The sequence below is a fragment of the Diabrotica virgifera genome, chromosome 10 (assembly GCF_917563875.1).
Source record: "Diabrotica virgifera virgifera chromosome 10, PGI_DIABVI_V3a".
NCBI lineage: Eukaryota > Metazoa > Arthropoda > Insecta > Coleoptera > Chrysomelidae > Diabrotica > Diabrotica virgifera.
In genome coordinates this window covers 17,723,754-17,744,829 of record NC_065452.1, presented here as the reverse complement: position 1 = coordinate 17,744,829, position 21,076 = coordinate 17,723,754, and the positions used below count along the sequence as shown (strand labels likewise).

The window sequence follows — 21,076 nt, the reverse complement described above, 5'->3', positions numbered from 1 at the left end:
TCTTACAGGGTGGTCAAAAGATTAGATTTTTCTATTAACAAATTCAAGCTGTAATAACTTACTTATTTTAAATGGAACACCCTGTATCTTACTAGTCTATCGCGTAGAAAATTTACTTAGCTTTCAATTCTTATTAGGGTTTCCTATACCTATCTCCCTTCATTTGTTAAATATTTAAAGATTTCCTAATTTGTAAGCTTTAAAAATTAGAATTAAGTAAATATGTCGTGGTTATGTACAACACATCACCAACACCGGCATTAAAATTAGACAAGATACTGTCATTAATAAAATTTTCATTGTTATCATGTAATCACACAGAGTGTTGTATTATTTTAGTTGATTTTGACCTACATGTGACATTGAATAATATGTTTATATTAAACTACAAACCCTTAGAGATTGTATTCTGGAAGATATTTAAATTATATTTCATTCCGTATAAGTATTTTTCATATCTTAAACCGATTGTTATTAAGTAAATTTAAGAACACCACTTTTTGTTGTAGCCATGTAGCCTTTTTTTTTGTCAAAGTAGCCATGCAATGGCTACTTTGACGAAAATGAGCCTATTGTACAAAAATATGTGAAAATGGGTATTTACAGAATTACATGGAAGTTTATATTTACAGAATAACATGTGTATTGAGAATGTTTACATGGAATTGAAGAGATTTTAAATATCTTCCATTATAAAGAATAGAATATCGAGTATGTCATTTAAAATAAGAACACTCTGTGTGATTAAATGATAAAAATATGAATTTTATTAACGAAAGTATCTTAACTAAGATATTTAAGTATATTGCCGGTGTTGTACATAACCACGACATAGGTACTTAATTCTAATTTTTAAAGCTTACAAATTAGGAAATATTTAAATATTTAAAAAAAGAAGGGAGATAGGTATAAGAAACCCTAATAAGAATTGAAAGCTAAGTAAATTTTCTACGGTCAATTTTACGGCTTTCTACGGCTTTAAGGTCAATTCAGTAATGTCATCAGATATAAGGCATTCCATAAGAAAAAATAAAACTTTGATATACCACTCATTTTTGGAGCACCCTGTATAATTCACATTATTTTTAGATTGTAGTATTAAAGGCCGTGTATATTTCTGTAAAAAAAATTTTTTAAGATATCAAGTGGTTTTCCGTACAGACACCGAGGCGAATAAGATGAACCACCCTGTATAATATCTATATTTAAGAAAATATTTGCAATTGGCCTAATTAAAACACTGGCCTTATTTGGCGACACTACCTTAATAAATTATATTTTACAAATTCGGGATTTTTTAAAATTTTATGGCGAAGGCGTGTTCTGAACGTTATTAAAAAAAATGATATTGTGCGAATCTGGTAATTTTGAAAAATTTTATTTTTACTGAAGTGTTCAGGATAGCTAACCTACCAAAAGAGCCTATTAGTTCAATTGTAGCTAAGACAGTTTTCATTTGCAACGAGGTCAAATGCACCGTTTCATAAACTCTTTCATAACTCCGACACTGTACGTTATTTTTGCTTCCAAATTTGCAGTCATGTTAAAGACATGTTAGGCTATTAGCCCTGCCAAAAGAAATTAAATCGAAAAAAAAAACAAAAAAGTTATTTTCAAAACTAAAAAATGTACTCCTTTATTTCGGCCCACCGTGTATAAAATGACATATACGGTATGCGGCAAAATAAACAGTACTGAAATTCGTATGCCTCAAATTTGTATGTGTCAGACACCGAAACGTACTGAGTGGTTTCCGAACGTCGTTATAACGTATGTGAATGTCGTGATAAAGGTGCTTCAGAATGGTTCTCAGTTTTGCAGAAAAAAATTTATGGTTTAGTACTATTTCGGTCATACGGAAAAGGTTACGAAAACGGTCCAAGCTTAAAATCAATAATGGTTTCAGCAGGACTGGACAACCTGTCACACTGCCAGGGAGTCTCTTCGAATACTGAGTGATAATTTGTGGAGTTGCCACTCACCAGAACTAAGGCCACCAGATGCGTACATATGGGGAATGCTGAAGGAGTGAGACAGATCCACCGTCTGCTAGTTCTGAATTGCGGACTAGAATCAAAGATATTTTCGTGTCAGAGACAGTGGCGGATCTAGTCATATGCGTTTAGAGGGGAAATTTGCTGTAGGGGAACTTCTAATGAAAAACCGACCAAAAAACCAAAAAAAGAGATAAAGTCAGATTACATAAAAGACATAAATAATAACTTATAAGTATAAAGTTCCCTTCATTTTCCTAACTAGCGTGTTTAATGGGTTGAATTTGTTTTTCTGTGGTTTCGGTTTCATGTCAGCTAATATATTTTCAAGTTTGAACAATTTTTTTTTCGGGGGGAAAATTCTTCAGTTTCTTTCTCCGTAGATCCTCCACTGGCCAGCGGGCATCTTTATCATCTGTTTTATCGAGAACCTGCGTCGTCGTGAATAATGTTTGCGGGGCTATTATGTATAGTAGATATACAAATAATCATAAACATTTCAGTATTTATTTCAGTACTGTTTATTTTGCCGCATACTGTATGTACAACATGATATAGACGGGATATTTTAAAATTTTTTAGAGAAAAACTTATTAAAATAATAAGGCTGCCCATTGATGGCTAATAAAAACAGGTCTTGGACGTTTCATCGCCGCCAGTTCATCGCCGCCGTTTCGATGCCGCCAGTTCATCGCCGGCCGATTCATCGTCGGCCGTTTCGATGCCGCCGGTTCATCGCCAGTCAGTTAATAGCTAACTGATATATTTCCGAATTTTCGACCAATTTTCGACAGTTACATTTATTATTTATTTTTAGTATTAATTAGGAATTCTAGGAAATGCGAGATATGACCATTCCCGTTGCCATACTTAATCTTTTAATAGACTTTTAAACTTTTATAATATAAAATATAATTTAACACTACAAATTTAATACTGTTTAGTATCAAATTTAGGGGAAGTAGAAATAGAACAGTAAATTAATATAATGATATTTTTTATCTGTTTATTTGTCATAAGTTTTGAACTGAATTTAACGTCGTGTCGTGTCATCCCCATAATACAAGATCAACTATCTAACTGGCGATGAAACGGCCGGCGATGAACCGGCGGCATCGAAACGGCGGCGATGAACCGGCGGCGATGAAACGTCCCATTCCGAATAAAAACCTACCTGTTTTCTGCCAAGATTTCGAAGCCGTTTTTTTTTCGCTGTTTTTTTTTCGCCATTTTCAAGCTTTTTAAATGTTCTAAAAACCAAATTTTATTTTATTTTTTTAACTCTTTAGCTTTTTATTAGGGTGCAAAAATCGAAAATATCACGTTTATTCAGTAAATTGTTATATATATCGCAGCTTCGCAAGAACGTAGGCTTAAGTCATAATTTGACAAAATTGACTTATTAATGCAGATCTACTAAAAATTTAAGTATCTATCGCGTGAATAAAGACCTATGACGTTAATAATAATAGTCGCTATGAGATGGCACCAAATGTCTACATTTGTTTGGAGCAAAAGTAGTTAAATACTTATAGACCAGGGCGCATCTTTAAAAATATTAGTACATTTGGACGTTGAGAGGTGACTCAAATTTTTTTGCAGAAATTGCTTGAAAATAACTTAAATAATAATATTTGAGTTATCCTCCCTCTCAAAAAGGTCCGGAACATTGTTTAAATAATCAAAATGTCAAAAAATGAAGGAAAAATTCGATTTCTTTCTTCGTTTTTTGATTATAACTTTAAAAGTATTCATTTTCAAGAAAAGTTGTACTAACATGAAAGTTGCGTAATTAAATTTCTTACAATATAGAATTGGTTAAAAATTTAAAAAATAGTCACCCTTGTTGCAAAATAGCAATACTTGCGAAAAAACCATACAAAAACAAGTATTCGCATTTTACGTTTTTCAACCATTTATGCTACACTTAGGACCTTAATATTTCATTCAAAAAAACTTTATGATACATTAAAACAAAGCTGTGTTTCATTAAGATCGGTTCAATAGCTTTCGCAAAAATAATTCATTTTTTCAAAATGTTACAGGACTGAAAATAAAGTAGATAGCAAGTTGAATTTTTTTTTGCTTATAGAAGTGTACTGTATCTTTCATTTGCAATTTGCAAAACTAAAATCGATTAACCACCACGGCGTCAGGATTTTTCTTAAATAAACATTAATTATTGGTGCTACGCGCAGGACAGCGGATAGTTTGCTTTGATTGGGCATTCCAATGACCTTTGATAATGATTGATACATTTTAATTTTTATTACATTTCGATATAAATAAATAAATTTGTTTATTGCAAAATAAAAACACCTACTCTATTCTTCGAAATAACACTTTTTTAGCAAAAACTTTCTTTGTTCATATATTTTAACTTAGAGAATAAAAGTTTATTATTTTTAAACATATGCAATTGTTTAAACAATATTTCACAAACAATAATAAAATTAGTTTGATTTTTGTGGAATTAAAATATTAAAATACAACAAAATATAGAGTAAGAAAATAATATGTTAGATAAAGATTCGAAGAAATTTTGGTCGAAATCAACTTGTGTGAATCGAACAACGCTGTCCTGCGCGTAGCACCAAAAAGTAATGTTTATTTTAAAAAATTTCCTGACGCCGTGGTAATTAATCGATTTTAATTTTGCAAATTGCAAATGACAGGTACAGTACACTTCTATAAGCAAAAAAAAAATTCAACTTGCTATCTGTTTTATTTTCAGTCCTGCAAGATTTTGAAACAAATGAATTTTTTTTGCGAAAGCTGGATTGCAAAATTTATTTTGAAAAATCTATTAAACCGATCTTAATGAAATTTACAGTGTTATTTTACTATATTATAAAGTTTTTCTGGGTAAAATATGAAGGTCCTAAGTTTAGCATAAATGGTTGAAAAACGTAAAATGCGAATACTTGTTTTTGTATTTTTTTTTTTTGCAATTATTGCTATTTTGCAACAAGGGTGACTATTTTTTAAATTTTTAACCAAAATTATATTATAGGAAATTTAACTACGCAACTTTTATGTCAGTACAACTTTTCTCATAAATGAACAGTTTTAAAGTTATAATCAAAAAACCAATAAAAAAATCGAATTTTTCCTTCATATTTTGGCATTTTGATTATTTAAACAATGTTCTGGACCATTTTGAGTGGGAGGAAAACTCAAATATTATTATTTGAGTTGTTTTCAAGCAATTTCTGCAAAAAAAATTTGAGTCACCTCTGAACGTCCATCTCAAAACAGATGCGCCCTGGACTATTAACGTTTTCGTATAAATACAGACCCAAGTTAGTTACGCCGCAGAATATGAAGCAATTTGTGTGTTTACTTCTCGTTTCAACCAATAGAGTTATAGCCACTGGGCCATCATTCTTAATGTAAAAATTCTGTTCAACAAAAATGCTTAATGTTTATAGTTTGAAATAAATAGATAGCGTTTGTTACCAAAAAAAAAAGAAAACTTCTCGTCAAGAACGACTGTTCTTATATTTACGATTAATTTTTGTGAAAATTCTCTCTAAAATAAGGACCCTTTTTGTAGTTAGGTCAGCGTTTTAACAAAGTTGAAGTAAATGTTTCTCACGAAAAAATACTCAACTGTGATAGGGGTAACAAAATGATAAAATTTAACCATTTTAACACTCTATAAATTTATCTAGTTATCACAGTTTGTATTTAGATATATTTCTAACAAAATTGTATAGGTAATTTATTTAAAGTAACAACTTATTCAGAGTTATGCGCATGATCATATCTATAAAATTTTAAAATTACTCTCCTCTAAAATCGTCTTTTTTGACTTATGCCTATGTTCTTGCGAAGCGGCGATATCGCACCTCGGCAACAACACTGTCATAAGTCAAAAATAGCCATTTTGAGTAAATCCCGTATGAAGATCATCCTTAATATCTAACATCCGATTATTTCTATAAATTGAACAATAATTTTGTTATTTTTCTTCAATACGATTAATTTAGGTTATTTTATCAATTAGTATTCTATATCGTACAAATTTGAAACTAACTTATTAATTATTAACAAATGTGTCTGTGTTGCTGAAAACCCAAAGATGGATTATAACAATGTGCCACTGTTGCTGATCATATTGGTTAGAAATTGCACAGAAATTGCGGTTCAACGTGAAAATTATGATATGTTACAATGATTGTTAAGATTTTTTAATATGTTTATTTAAAGAATACAACGCAAACGTAATTACATAAGAACATAAAATAAATCTGCTTATTGCCTATTACAAAATATGTACTCGTTAGAAACATGTACCTTTTTAGCTTTTTAACATTAATTTTAAAGTAACTACTGGTTTTTGACGCCCTTCCTTGATGATTGTTGCATGTTGCTCTTGTACAAACTGAGAGGAGGGACTATTTTGCATCCTAAAGATCGGTAAAAATCATGATATTTTCAAATGATATTATCAAATGATGTGATTTTTGTTGCATACAAAGCTCAAGGCATCTATTTTATTTTTGGAAAGTTTCAGTGGTGCGTTATAGAGCTGTTTTAATTCAATATTATCAGGAATTAAGCAAATGGAATTTCTACTGTTTGTTTTCCGAATTAAGATTTTTTTGAAGTTGCTGTCACTGTAAGATGTTTTATAATAAACGGTAAACAGTTCATCTCTAAGTACTTGTAATGTTGCAATGTCGGACAACAAAACTTTTTCTCCGTCAGAATTTAAAACAAAATTCGTTCCCATTTTCTCCTGCAAATGGTTTACATAAAAAAAATCTGTAAAGTTCATTTCTGTTATTTTGTGTAGAGTACCAGTATTTTTTGCATTAGAAATTACAGGAATCCACTGTGAAGGAGTGTAAATAGGACCAGATCTTAGAACACGTTTCTTCTGTTTTTTAATCAGGGAGTGCATGTTATCTCCTTCATTTTGCGTATGACCGACAACCAAAAACTTTAAAGTGATCGAAAGAATATCGAGTTTGCTTACTATATAAAGAAGTAACGAGCTTATAAAGGACATCGCACACATCTTATGGAAAATATAATGTCACTCAAATTCAATAAAATTTATACGAAGAGATACGTTTTAAATTAACGGTCAAATCTTATCATTGCGCCAACTCTATATTTTCAATAATAAGAGCAGAAATTGATATAAATAAATCTGAAATCAAATGGGTACGTACATAAGTTAGAGAGAGAAAAAATATTTTAAAATACCCAAATTGTCGGTACTCCATAAATCAGCGAATTAGTTTCACTAATCCGCTTAGGCCCAGCGGGGTTTAAGCTCCTTTTGAATAGCACCCAGAGCAATAGTGACACTTTTACTGACTCCAAAAATGTGATTTCGATAAACTTTAATTGCAATTTGCGTCGTAATTAATCATAATTAAGAGTTGGCGCAGTGATAAGATTTGACCGTTAATTTAAAACGAATCTATTCGTATAAATTTTATTGAATTTGAGTGACATTATATTTTCCATAAGATGTGTGCAATGTCCTTTGTTTTTGTTTTGGCCATTGCAATAGGGATGTTCACTAATTTTTAAATATAGTTAAATTCAATAGATTACAAGGTATATAAAAACGTAACAATCATAAAACTGTTTAAAAATGTATATTTTTAAGATAAATGAGTTCATAATGTTGATTTTCTTGGAGGCTAGAAAAACGGTACCCTGCAGCGAGGCTACGGTCTGTGACGTCAGCAGTCGTAACGTCTTTGATCGACGACTAGTTTTGTATACTTATTTACTCAGTGTATTTGAATGTGCGCAGTTTTTTACGTATTTAATTATTAAAAATAAAGCCAAATAACTGGTGTTTTGTTCCTGGGTGTGTAAATACATCAGAAAACAGTTCTGACAAGATTTTTATTACCGTTCCAGCCAATTTAAAACAGAAAAAGAAATGGTTTGTTGCAGCTAGAACTTAAAATAAATAACTTAAAGAACTAACTTAATAAAATAAACATTATAGAAGTTTTCCAGAGACTTTCGGCCCTTGGTAATAATGTAATTGTTCTTTCTGCATTTACATTTTTCAAAAATACCTACTTATTAGTTTTCTCAGGATTCGAAAAAAATTAATTAATTTAAATAGCATTGGACCAAGATTTTGCACCTACCCCCTTAAAGAGTAAATGAAAAAGTTTCGGGACCTCAAATTTGTATTCCTTAAACTGTGATATTCCTAAAAACGGGATTCTAATAATACATACAGTAAAAGTAAACCTTGAAATAACTACATGTGGATGTAGGTATGACTTTATATTATATTAAAATCATCAATAATATAGTGAAAAGATTAGTTGAAATGAAAATGTATAAGACCCAAGTTAAAAAGTATTTTTTACCTTGGAACAGTTGTCAACTCGAAATACGAAACAACCGAAATAAGATCTAGAGTTGAAAAGGACACAGCAACATTTAACAACATGCATGAGAAATATTTTCACTCATTGCGACATAATATCTCTCCCACTAAAAATGCGGCTGCTAAAATGTTATTATTTCCGGTCTTGCTATATGGCGCAGAGGCCTGGACAATAATGGAAACATTAATGAAAAAGCTAGAGGCATTCGAGGTGTGGGTGTACCCACGTATCCTCAAAATATCCTGGGCGACCCACACCAACGTACAGGTATTGCGTCGAATGGGAAAACAAAAAGAAATCTCTTTTACAATTAAGAAACGAAATCTTAAATATTTCGGTCAAATCATGAGGCATGATAAATATCGTATACTCCAACTGATAACGCAAGGTAAAATAGAGAGCAAACGCGGACCCGGAAGAAAAGACACTCATGACTTAAAAACTTACGCCAATGATTTGGACAAAAATCGATTGAGTTATTCAGAAACGCCTCAAATGAAATTAAAATTGCCATGATGATAGCCAACGTCCACAACGGACAAGGCACATGAAGAAGAATAAAAATATTTTTAATACACCTAACCAAGGTAAAGTAATAACCAGCAGTATGTATACAATATGCATGCGTACAATGCATGCATACAACTTTCTCTATTTTTTTTTTGTGGAGTATTAAGCATTTATTTTTTTAGCTTAAAGAAGACATGGAAAATTATATGGAATATACACTCAGTAAAGCTGTGGTAGATTTATTTTTTTACAAGATGCCAATAAATCATACACCATTGTTACATCTACACTACAGTCGGTAGTTTATACGAATCGGCTTTCTGAAAACCTTCTTCCATTTTATTTGTTTATTTTTGTAAAAATCCTTTGTAAAATTTTATAAAAATTGTATTTTTGTATGTCCTTACAAACAGTCTATCCACTTTAAACTAAACAAATTCACTATAAAACTCTACTTTAACCCTGATAAAACAAGAAGAGAACAAAATAAAATGACCTGAAACGTCAAACAGGTAAACAGTAACACTATGAGAATGGCGCGCGCTTGGGGTATGCAACTAGTGACGTCAGGCCAATAGAGAAGCGTTCTTGAAAGTTAAAATAATGCTAGATTTCTAATAAAGATTTTTTATAGAAAGGCTTTTTCAATTTTGTTGAAATTTTGGACAATTATTCCTAGGGTGTTTCTTAACCGTTTTACATGTTTGAAATGACTTTTTAATTTTTTGTGAACATCCCTATTGTCGCAGTATAATACAACAGGAAGGCCTTTAGGTAGGGCATTCATTTTTAAGAAATGAGTACAAACATGATCCTATCTCGTTAGATCCACGGTTACCTTCTCCTTCGTGCCAAACATAGCAGAAACCATTTAATAATCCTAAGTCAAATATAGTAAAGTTGTACGTACTTAGCTTTGATTTAAAGTAAAAGGAGTTGATGTCCCCACAAGGTGTCTGGAGAACTGCCTGTAAATCAAAACAGACAGTAATACACTCACCTGCTTTGCTTTTTTGCTTATCTTTATCTTTTTCAACACGTGATAGATCTTTTTCCTTTAAATGACGATCATAATTTTCCTGTAATGGGATCCTACTCTTCGCATTTTTATACTCTTCACACGTACCGCACTGACCTTTTTTAGGATAGAAAAATGAGATATTAAATTCATTCCTAAAAATTCGTGAGAACATGGTGACATTCCCATAACTTTTATTTTCTTCCATACAAATTGTTTTATAATCTCTATAGATGTCAGCTAAAGTTTTTCCTTCATCTATAAACTCCCTGCTTGTTTGGGCACGAATGTAATGAGATTCAATGCGTGGTATCGAATTTATATGCTTTCTAATTCCTTCCTTTATGTCATCTGAGACTTTTACCTGATGCCCATGCTTTCCGCGTTTATCGTTTTCTAAAATTCCATCTTTTGTCTTATCTACTACTGTACGACAAATTCACAAAAAAAACACGTTTATAACTAACTGAAATCACACTACAAACGTGGCTCTCAGAATAATGTGACAGTGTTGTTGTCAAGACCTACTACTATTAGTAAATAATAGTAATTTCTGCAACACTGTCATAAGTGAGTTGTTACAGTGTTGCTGAATAGAATTGTACAAAAATAGTTATTGCTATAACAGACATAAGCAGCCATCTAGCGCTTATAACACAAAATATCTTTTCGACAGTGATGCTGACGAAAGTTTAACAAAATACCCATTTAATGCACCAAACATAAAAAAACACTGAATTTCGACTTATGACAGTGTTGTTGCCGAGGTGCGATATATAACACAGGTTTATAACGTCCTGTGTCTTCCGGTTCCTATTTTCTAGCCGTGTCGATCTGTCCAATCTCCTGGTCGTAAATCTCTCTCAGACATTGCTTTTTGGATTCCACTTATCAAGGTAGTTTTCGGTCTACCCCTTTTCCTTATTTCTTGGGATTTCGTTTCCATTATCCCGTTTGGGAGTCGATGTTTCTCCATTCTATGTACATGGCCATACCAACAAAGTTGTTTTTCTTGGATTTCTTCTATTATGTTTGTTTTCCTATTCATAATATCTCGTACTCGTTCATTCGTTATGTGTGAGACTCTAGAGATGCAGGCCGATCTTTGCCAGAAGTCCATTGCCAGTGCCAGTAATTTTTATTCTGTTCGCTTATTCAGTTGCCAGCTTTCAGATCCGTACAGTACCACGCTTTTAAATGTGTTATTATATTAGAGGTATATTCTGCAGTAAATTGTTAATATTAAAAGCGGCTTCGAACGCTTGGTAGAAAACAGGTAGGTTTTCTTTTTATAGGACTATAATAACTAAATAAGTTGTCAGCTAACTGCATTATTCAAAGTTCCAAGAGGATCCTTTTTTGCCTATTTCCAGGGAGTAAATCGTTTATTCTGTATTTGAGACAAAGAAAGATTGTCGACCACGTGAGGAATAGGTAATATTATTTGACCTATAACTAGAATTCTGTTCATAATGTCTGCAATTTAGAATTATGTAGATGTAGTCACAGAACAATATCTTTAATGAGTCACACACTTAAAACATTTTTGAAAATAATACACAGTAGAATTGTTAAAACTCTCGAATATGAAATCAGTGACACACAATTTGGCTTTAGAAATGGTATGAGCACACGAGATGCTTTGTTCGGCTTGAATGTGCTGGCCCAGAGATGCATGGACATGAATCAGGATATGTACTTATGTTTTGTAGACTTTGAAAAGGCATTTGATAAAGTTCAACATAAAAAGCTTGTAGATATATTAAAAAGCAAAAATATTGACAGTCGTGACATGAAAATTATATCTAATATATATTGGAATCAAACTGCCAAGATAAGAGTTGATAACCAGGACACCCAAGATATCAAAATACAGAGGGGAGTCCGTCAGGGTTGCGTGCTGTCTCCACTACTTTTCAATGTCTACAGTGAAGCGGTATTTCAAGAAGCGCTCTCAAATTCAATAGAAGGTATATCTATCAATGGAGAAGTTTTGAACAACTTACGTTTTGCAGACGATACAGTAATAATAACAGATAACAAAAATGATTTACAGAACGTAATGCAACGCCTTAATGAACGCTGTCATGAGTACGGACTGAAGATGAATTTAAAGAAAACTAAATGCATGATCATAACTAAATCAGCACACGTAAACATCCAATTAACTATTGAAGATACTGTGATTGAGAGTGTGGATAACTACAAATACTTAGGAACATGGATAACATCAAATGTAGACCAAACCAAAGAAGTTAAGACACGTATTGAAATAGCACGTGCATCATTCATTAAACTTAAAAAGTTTCTTTGTTGTCGGGATATAAGGTTAGAACTTCGCCTAAGGATGCTTCGATGTTACGTGTTCTCTACTCTTCTTTATGGCTTGGAAGCGTAGACGTTGAAACAAGTCCATTTGAATAAGTTGGCCGCCTTTGAATTTTGGTGTTACAGAAGAATCCTACGAATATCATGGATTCAAAAAATGTCGAACGTGGAAGTAACTAGAAGGATAGGAAATCAACCGGAAATAATACTAACTATCAAAAGACGAAAACTTGAGTACTTGGGACATGTGATGAGAGGGCAAAAATACTCATTATTACAACTTATTATGCAAGGCAAAATCCGAGGAAAGCGAAATGTGGGAAGACAAAGAACATCCTGGCTTAAGAACTTACGGGAATGGTTCGAATGCAGTAGTGCAGAGATATTTAGAGCGGCAGTCAACAGGGTCCGCATTGCCATGATGATTTCCAACCTTCGATAGAAGATGGAACTTAAAGAAGAAGAAGTCCTTTAAAAGTCATATAATATATCGATTCCCTCGTCACAAACATCGTTTTACCGTCTACATAAATATCAAATCAAATAAACATAAAACTGTTTGAAATCGGTGTTTACACAAAAAGAAATCTACGGTAAAAACTGCCGTAATATAAATTCCTGACAACAAATTTGAAAATACATTTCTTGGAAAAACTCAAAATAAGTATATTAATCTGTTTTCCACATCCAGGATATTTTCGAAGCAAACATTAGCATAATCCTGTCCTCGCAGTGAGACATTTACTAATATTACGGAATCGGGGTAGCTAGAAGGGTCTCCTGACCGCTGAAACGGAGTATGAAGCATAAAGGGATGTTATCCTAACTTAGAATATTTTCAGATGATGGGGTTTAACCTAACTTTAGGGGATAATTTGTTTGTTATAAGTTATCGTTAACGTAAGTGATATGAAAAAGGGCTTAGTTTAATTTTATTTAGTGTTAACAGTTTCAATATTATCTATTTAGATTCTATTTTAATATTTTCACATTCTTCTTTTAGTTCCATGACCATTACTGTTTGGTGGATATATTGGTTACAATATACGCTATCATGACTTTATTTACAGCAGTTCTAAATAATGATGTAGTCGATTTCCCTGTACCATTTTCTTAGATTTTCAACCATGATGTTCTTCTACCAGGGCCACGTTTACGTTAAACCTATCCCTAAATGATCAGATGCATAAGTTCATATTTTTCAGGGTTTTTTTTATTGTTTATTAAATTAAGAATGCACCTAATCCTAAAACTAACCAGCATTTTACATTTAATTTAATCTACTACCTAGAAGAAGAGTTTGAATGGAACAGATGGTCACGTATATTTGTCCCTTGAAAATACTGTAGTCTTTGTTAGGGCACATGCACCTACTCAGTTGGTGAACAAAATCCTATGCTAAAACGTTACAGGGCAGTACCCTTCTATAAGGTCTATATTCTATGCTACTACTGTACTGTCCTAGGCACTCCCAGCGGTTCACCTCAGACTATAATAAATTATTGTGGCACACTTCACTTTTCTGGCTAGGTTCAATGTCCGAATTTAAACTATTAATATTTAAAGGAAGTTATCAATCGAAGTAGCACAGAAAACGAAAATAAATATCGTTTCCATACCACCAGATTGACAACAGGTGGAATACTTTCTTTGGCTACAACCTCCCGAGATTTTCAAAAATTATAAATCATACAAGATGCCGAGGAAATTAAGATGAGAGAATTTTAAATAATTCACAACCCATAATTATTTAAAATCCTCTCATCTTAATTTCCTCGGCATCCTGTATGATTTACAATTTTTGAAAATCTTCGGGAGGTTGTAACCAAAGAAAGTATTCCACCTGTTTTCAATCTGGTGGTATGGGAACGATATTTATTGTCGTTCTCTGTGCTACTTCGATTGATAACTTACTTTGTTTTTCGGTAGATGGCTCGAGTACATCCATGACATTTCGTTCTTTGCAATTCGGAAAGGCCCAAAGTGTGATGCCTGGGCAGTGATGCCACAGCTACCGATTTTTCGGTAGATCTACCTGAAATGTCCGAAAACCTGTAAAATCTACCGTTCTACCGAAATCTCCTTTTTTCTACCGCAAAAACAAAATTATTACAAAATTTCTTTAGCGGATAGATTTGGCAACAGAGTTTGGTCAATTTTCAAGAATTCTTGAATCACTTTACTATGTAACACATGTGCGAGCCAGGCAGCAGATACGGATTTACCAATACTTTTATGACCAGTCCTTTGTGCTTTTATATTAAATACGATTTTGGGGGTATAAAATGTATCTACCTGAATGAGTGAATAGTGAAGGATTGTGGCTTATTTTGATATAGAAGATAATTCCAAACTAAAAATAGTATTTATATTAAAATCTTAAAACAGGAGAAACTTCTGTACCTGTAAATACCTTTTAAATTTATTATTTATAGTGAAATCTTGCTATTTCGACATAACTAAAGAACATTAAAAATTTGTCTCGTTATCAATAATTGCTTCAACATACGACATGACACATACGTACGTATATAAAGACGTACAGCTAATAATTTTGAATCAATTATATTCAAAATAACTCTTTTTCTATTACATATTTCCATGTTATACTTTACATTTTGTAAAATAGATTCGTTTTATTTTGATTTTTTAATTTTAATAATCTTATTCTGGGTCTGCCACATTTAAAAGTTTTGAAGAGATACATTAAACGTGAACAATGTTTTTATTTATTTTTATCGATTTTTTTAGTTCTTGAACATTTTATTGATTGCATTTTTTGTTATTAATTTTGAGAATAGATTAAAGGTTTACGTTATGTAGGTATATAAAATGATATTGGAATTGACAGTGAACTTAGACAATATTCTTGTATATTTTTATTAACTGTTGTTTTTTGTTAAATATTTCATTGATTTCAATTTGTTATTGATTGATTTTCTTTTGTTTGTATGTAAAAAATACCTAGGTATTTGAAATAAAGATATCCAACTTATTTACTTTTTTTTCTACTTATAAGTACCTACCTACCTTTTAACCTATTTATCTACTTAAGTTACTGTTTTTTACTAAAAAAAGGTAGTTTATCTTTCAATACTTGCTGCCCATACCTAAAGTATCACTTTTTTTGCAATGTAACAAAAAAAGCAAAAAATAAAAACTACCGAAATTTGACGATTTCTACCTAAAAAAATCTACCGCAATTTGATGGATTCTACCTGAAAATTAGCAGCAGCTTACCGAAATTTTTTCCAAGACCTGTGGCAACACTGTGCCTGGGGAAATCGGAGAGAAGAGGATATGAAACTACTGATGAGGAGGAAAAAACCTTCGAACCCGGTATAGACTCTTCCTGCACTCTCCGATTTAACCAGAGTATTATGCAGCTGCTGCATTTTCGTGTTGCAAAGAAATTGAAAATGTTTATACATTTTAATTCATTTACTCTTTTGTTGAGTACTAAGGAACCTTTCTTGTTGGAACTTTTACCACGCTGAGCAGATGGGTTGTGAATTATTTAAAATTCTCTCATCTTAATTTCCTCGGCATCTTGTATGATTTATAATTTTTGAAAATTTCGGGAGGTTTTAACCAAAGAAAGTATTCCACCTGTTGTCAATCTGGTGGTATGGAGACGATATTTATTGTCGTTTTCTGTGCTACTTATATTAATAACTTACTTTAATACTGACTTTGTTTGTCGGTAGATGGCTCGAGTACATCCAGGACATTTCGTTCTTTGCAATTCGGAAAGGCCCAAAGTGTGATGCCTGGGGAAATCGGAGAGAAGAGGATATGGGACTACTGATGAGGAGGAAAATACCTCCAAAACCGGTATAGACTCTTCCTGCACTCTCCGATTTAACCAGAGTATTATGCAGCTGCTGCATTTTCATGTTGCAAATAATTTGAAAATATTTATACATTTTTATTATTATTAATACATTATTTATCACTATCACACAAGTTCAAAAGGTTAGTGAGATTGAGCCTGCGGACTAGGTGTTGATTATCTAACACTTTTCTGTTTATATGGTTGTAGAGTCGGTTTTCGTGATCCTTGGCAATCTTTATTTCTTCTTTAATTGTTTCCATACAAAGTTACCGATGTATGTATTTGTTGCGGGTATACCAAGGAGCGTTGACTATGTTTCTTAGTATTTGGTTTTGGACTCTTTTAAGGCAAGCCTCCTTAGAATAGAATAGATATATGCTTTATTGTCACTGAAAATTTTACAATTTCATGGAAAAAGCTTACATAGAGTCAAAAAAATAACAGTAACAAATAAAATTTTCCGAAATTAGATAAATCGTCAATATTAAAAAACACAAGTTAATAAAGTAAAGCAAAAACAAGACCAATATATTGCAAAATTAATATAAATTGCACATTGAATACACAACATAATAAAATACAAACATAGGAACTAAGAAGTTTAAGCTGCTGCATGTGACACTCAAATATAGATAAATATACTTGAGTTACTTACACATTATTGTAATTTCTTAGTTAGTCATTAAGAAGTTCTTCTACTGAATACTATGGTTTTTATATATAATATATGGGCTTTTGTCATTTTACGGAACTTGGGGAAAGATGTTGCAGATTTAAGTTGAAAAGGGAGATGATTGTATAGTTTTTTTTTTCGGAATATAATATATATTTCTGTACTAACTCAGAGGACGGGATGGTAAATAGACATCCAAAGTTGAATTTCTGGTGGAGTAGTCATGATGAGGCCTTGCTGGAAAGACATACAGGTGTTTACGAATGAAGCAAACAGTTTCTAAAATATATAAAGATGGAAGGGTTAAAATTCCGTCAAAATTCAAATCTTTGAAGTAACTTTTGCAATGTGTTGTTGTTCAGAGGACCAAACAGATATCTTATTGCTTTTTTATGTAATTTAAAAATAACATCAGATTGGGCAGCTGTAATAGAACCCCAGAAAAAAGGCCATATCGAAGATGAGACTCGAACAAAGAAAAATATATTATATTTATTTATTTATTTTAGCCTTCACATGTATCTGATTAATGCACAACATGGGTAACTTCTTCTTCTGGTTCCTATCAGTTTCGGATGTTGGAAATCATATTGGCAATCATAACCTTACTCCCTGCGGCTCGAAACAGTTCCATTGAAGTTTTCTTAAACCATGTTCTCAAATTCCGCAACCATGATATTCTCCTTCTACCGGGTCCCCGCTTACCTTTGACTTTACCTTGCAATATGGACTGCAGCAGGGAGTAACGGTGCTGATTTCTCATAACGTGTCCCCGATACTGCAGTTTTATGCGTTTGATGGTAAACACAATCTCCGATTCCTTCTTTATTATTTCTAGAACTTCCTTGTTCGTGATTCTTGCTGTCCCTCTGTAAGCGTCCATGCCTCCGCTCCGTACAGTAATATATAGAAAACATAACATCTCAAATGTCTCATTTTTGTATTTAGTAACTTCAGCAGACAATATACAAACACGATCCAACATCCAACATAAAATGCTTCTACTTTCCATTTTCATTCATGACAGTGAGGCTGAATGCCCATAGCTGTCACTTGTGAAAGCGACTAAAGACTTTAATAAAGGGGGTGGTAGACATTGCTGGAGGTCAAAAGTAAAACACTTCAACCTTTTGAGCTAACAGCTTGCCTTGCTTATAATTCTGATTTTCCTTACCTATTGTTGCAAATTCTTTCTCTGCTCCATCACTGCATTTCAGTAGCACAATCAACTTCTCGCATTTATGGCAAGTATCAGTTTGAGGCTTTTTAAATGACAGTTAATTTATGAAATTCAGGTATATAATATGGATACGACACAGGGTTTTGGTATATTCCTTAAGGGAATATATTGCTTGTAGGGTCAGATGTGACCATAGAAACTTTTTATTTATTTGGACGCGTGAGTAGTGGCTTTAGTAACTCGGGCAGGGCCTATTTTACCACTAGGCCTGTGAGGCACCTGCCTCGGGCCCGTATTTGAATGGGGCCCGGAAAGATCACCAAACAAAACATGTTTATTACAATAACAAAACAAATTTTCAAAATTATTTCATTTTACGAACAGGCAGTGACAAATGATAACCAAAAGAGTTATAATTAAGTGGATAGGCGCAAACTTTCGGCTTCAATGCTCTTTAAATGCATTAATTTTTTCGAATCCTCAAAAAACTAATAAATATTTTTAAAAAATTTAGACGCAGTATGAAATATTACATTATTACCGAGGGCAGAACATAGGCGTAATTCGGGGGTGGCAAGGGGTGGCAGCTGCCACCCCAAAATTTTGTACCCTTCTATTTTGCCACCCCAAAGATCGACCCATAAAACTAAATTTTATAAATAAATTATTGAAAGCATCAAGTTTGTTTCAAAATACATATGTAGGTACTAATCTTTGGACGAGGATTTATTTTTCTGCGAAATGAAAATTTTTCATAAAATGAAAGAAATGAGAAACAAAACAGTTGAAGAAAAATCGTCATTTTTTTGTGGAAAAGGCTCTAAAAAATGTCCTGCCCATGACGTTTGGAATATTCGGGCTATTTTCCACGATACCACTAAACTCAGCTGGGCGTGAAAGGACCTTTTCATGCCCGAGAAGGTCAAAAACCTACACCAGAAACGCTAGCGGCCAGGAACGAATGTCTGCATTTGGGCTAGCTATTGAAAGGAAAATCCCAATCGATATTGAAAGTGTCATTGATGTTTTTAATATTCGGAAAAGGACTTCATTTAACTTAGATTTAAATCCATCACCTTTAAAACACACATTGTTTCTCTTATGTTACTAAAATACTATTGTAAATAAAAGCCTGTTAAGTATTTGAATTATTGTATTGAATTTATAAGATAAAGACCTGTATCCAGTAGAATCCTAGGTTGATACACAAGGTTGGGGCAGATATTGTAAAAAATCGAAAATCAGGATGTGTACAGCCAGTGTGTATAGTTATAAAAAAATAGTATATAAATTGCGTTAAACATTTCTATTTGGCATCAAAATTTACAAAATGTTCCCTGGGGAGGAAACTCACCAAACCCCCCGATAGGTTTTGCCACCCCAATGAAATTCGTGAAATGACGCCTATGGGGCCGAATGTCATTTAGAATAAATAAGAAGTTTCTTTTGAATCAGATATGTATTTAAAAGTAAAAGTCACACTCAATTTTCTCTTTTTTTCACCCCTGTAACTTATTAAAATAAACATTATCGAAGATTTCAGGGACTTTCGGCCCTCGGTAGTAACGTAATCTTTCATTCTGCGTTTAAATTTTTCAAAAATACTTATTAGTTTTCTCAGGCATCGAAAAAAACGAATGCATTTATATAGCATTGAAGGCGAAAGTTTGCGTCTATCCCCTTAAACAATGTTTAATTGTTTAAATATAAATTTTATTTATTGTTAATAAAAATTTAATTTTCTTGTGCAACTATATTTCTATTAAATAATTAATACATTTAAAAAAGTTATTATTATTATTAAATTATATTCAGGGACCCGAAAATTGTGTAGTGCCTCGGGCCCGATTTGAAGTAAAATAGGCTCTGAACTCGGGAAACTCAAAATATGCTTACGCGCTTCTAGTTTTTCTTCAGACCACTTGTTTGGTGGAATACTTTCCTTGGGCAGAATCAGTCTTTGCTTTCTCAGGTGATGCTTTTTGTTAAGCGATAACTGTTATGAAATTGTCTGTTTCATTGGAAGTCACCAGAAAGCACTTAGGGCAAACAGAAATATGGCTAAAATTTATTCGTAAAATATATTTGTAGGTTTTGAAGTGAAATTTTTCTTTGTCTGAAACGTCTGTACGTGGCTTTTGCGATTTTTTCTCATGCATGCTGAAAAGGTTATTTTTGTTTTGCATTTAGCTCGGCGTAGTGGCACAGTTTTCTTTTCAAAAGTAAAGTTGTTTTCTGCAAGTAAACGCGCCTAGTAACATAAGTCAGCGACGGGATGATAAGAGACAACGAACTCCGGCTGGCTCTTTTCACATAAGTCGACTTAAGTGTTTATTCACAACTCAAATTGGTATCTTCTCAATATAATTATTATACACACGTAATAACAAATGTAAAAATGCATAGAAGACTTAAATGCTTGGAGCCGATGATAGTATTACAAATCACCTACATATTTTGATAAAAAAAAAAGATTTCCGAATTTTTGACTTATGTACTTACTCACCTCAGTAACAGAATTTGTAATTAGTTTTTACATATTGTGTGCGCTTGCAGCATACTTGGTGCATACTATAAAGTCTTCAAAAGTACTGAAGACAAGTTCTGTCTGTGCACAGACAGAAAAATATAAAAATAAATAAAGAAACGGCGATTAAAGGTCTTCATTAGACTAATCTTATGAAATAATTAAATAAACTGAACTGTACAAAAACTGACCTATTACGATAAGAAAAACTGTAACCATACCTATTCCCAGCTTTGAGAGAGCTAAAAGAGATGCTTGAATTATTTTGGGTATCATACAAGATAAAAGAGTTGACGGTTTATACATCAAATAAAAGAATGTAAAAAGATTTTTCTTAATGTCGAAGATTTGCCGACGTTCAGCTGTCTGTAAGAGAAATCAGTGCAAAATATTCTAAAGAGGACAAGACTTTATAAAATGCTACTTCAATAAAATATGATCTTTAAAACCATATGTAAATGTAAAAGTTCTAGCGTATTGTACAATTATAAATTTTATAATATTTCACCATGTGAGAATAAAGACTAACGTTTTATAAACCTGAATAACAGTGGCGGCTCGTATAACTTTAGGAAGGTAGTGCCAGAATCCGGGCAGTTGCCTAAATTTTAGTGACGGTTTCATGATATTGTCA

The 21,076-nt window shown here is 32.5% G+C and overlaps 1 protein-coding gene across 1 annotated transcript in view; it reads right to left on the bottom strand.

Moving 5' to 3' along the window:
- Nucleotides 1–21,076, bottom strand: part of LOC114332534 (metabotropic glutamate receptor-like) — a 248,028-nt gene that overhangs the window by 67,215 nt on the left and 159,737 nt on the right. The gene's annotated exons all lie outside the window — the stretch shown is intronic.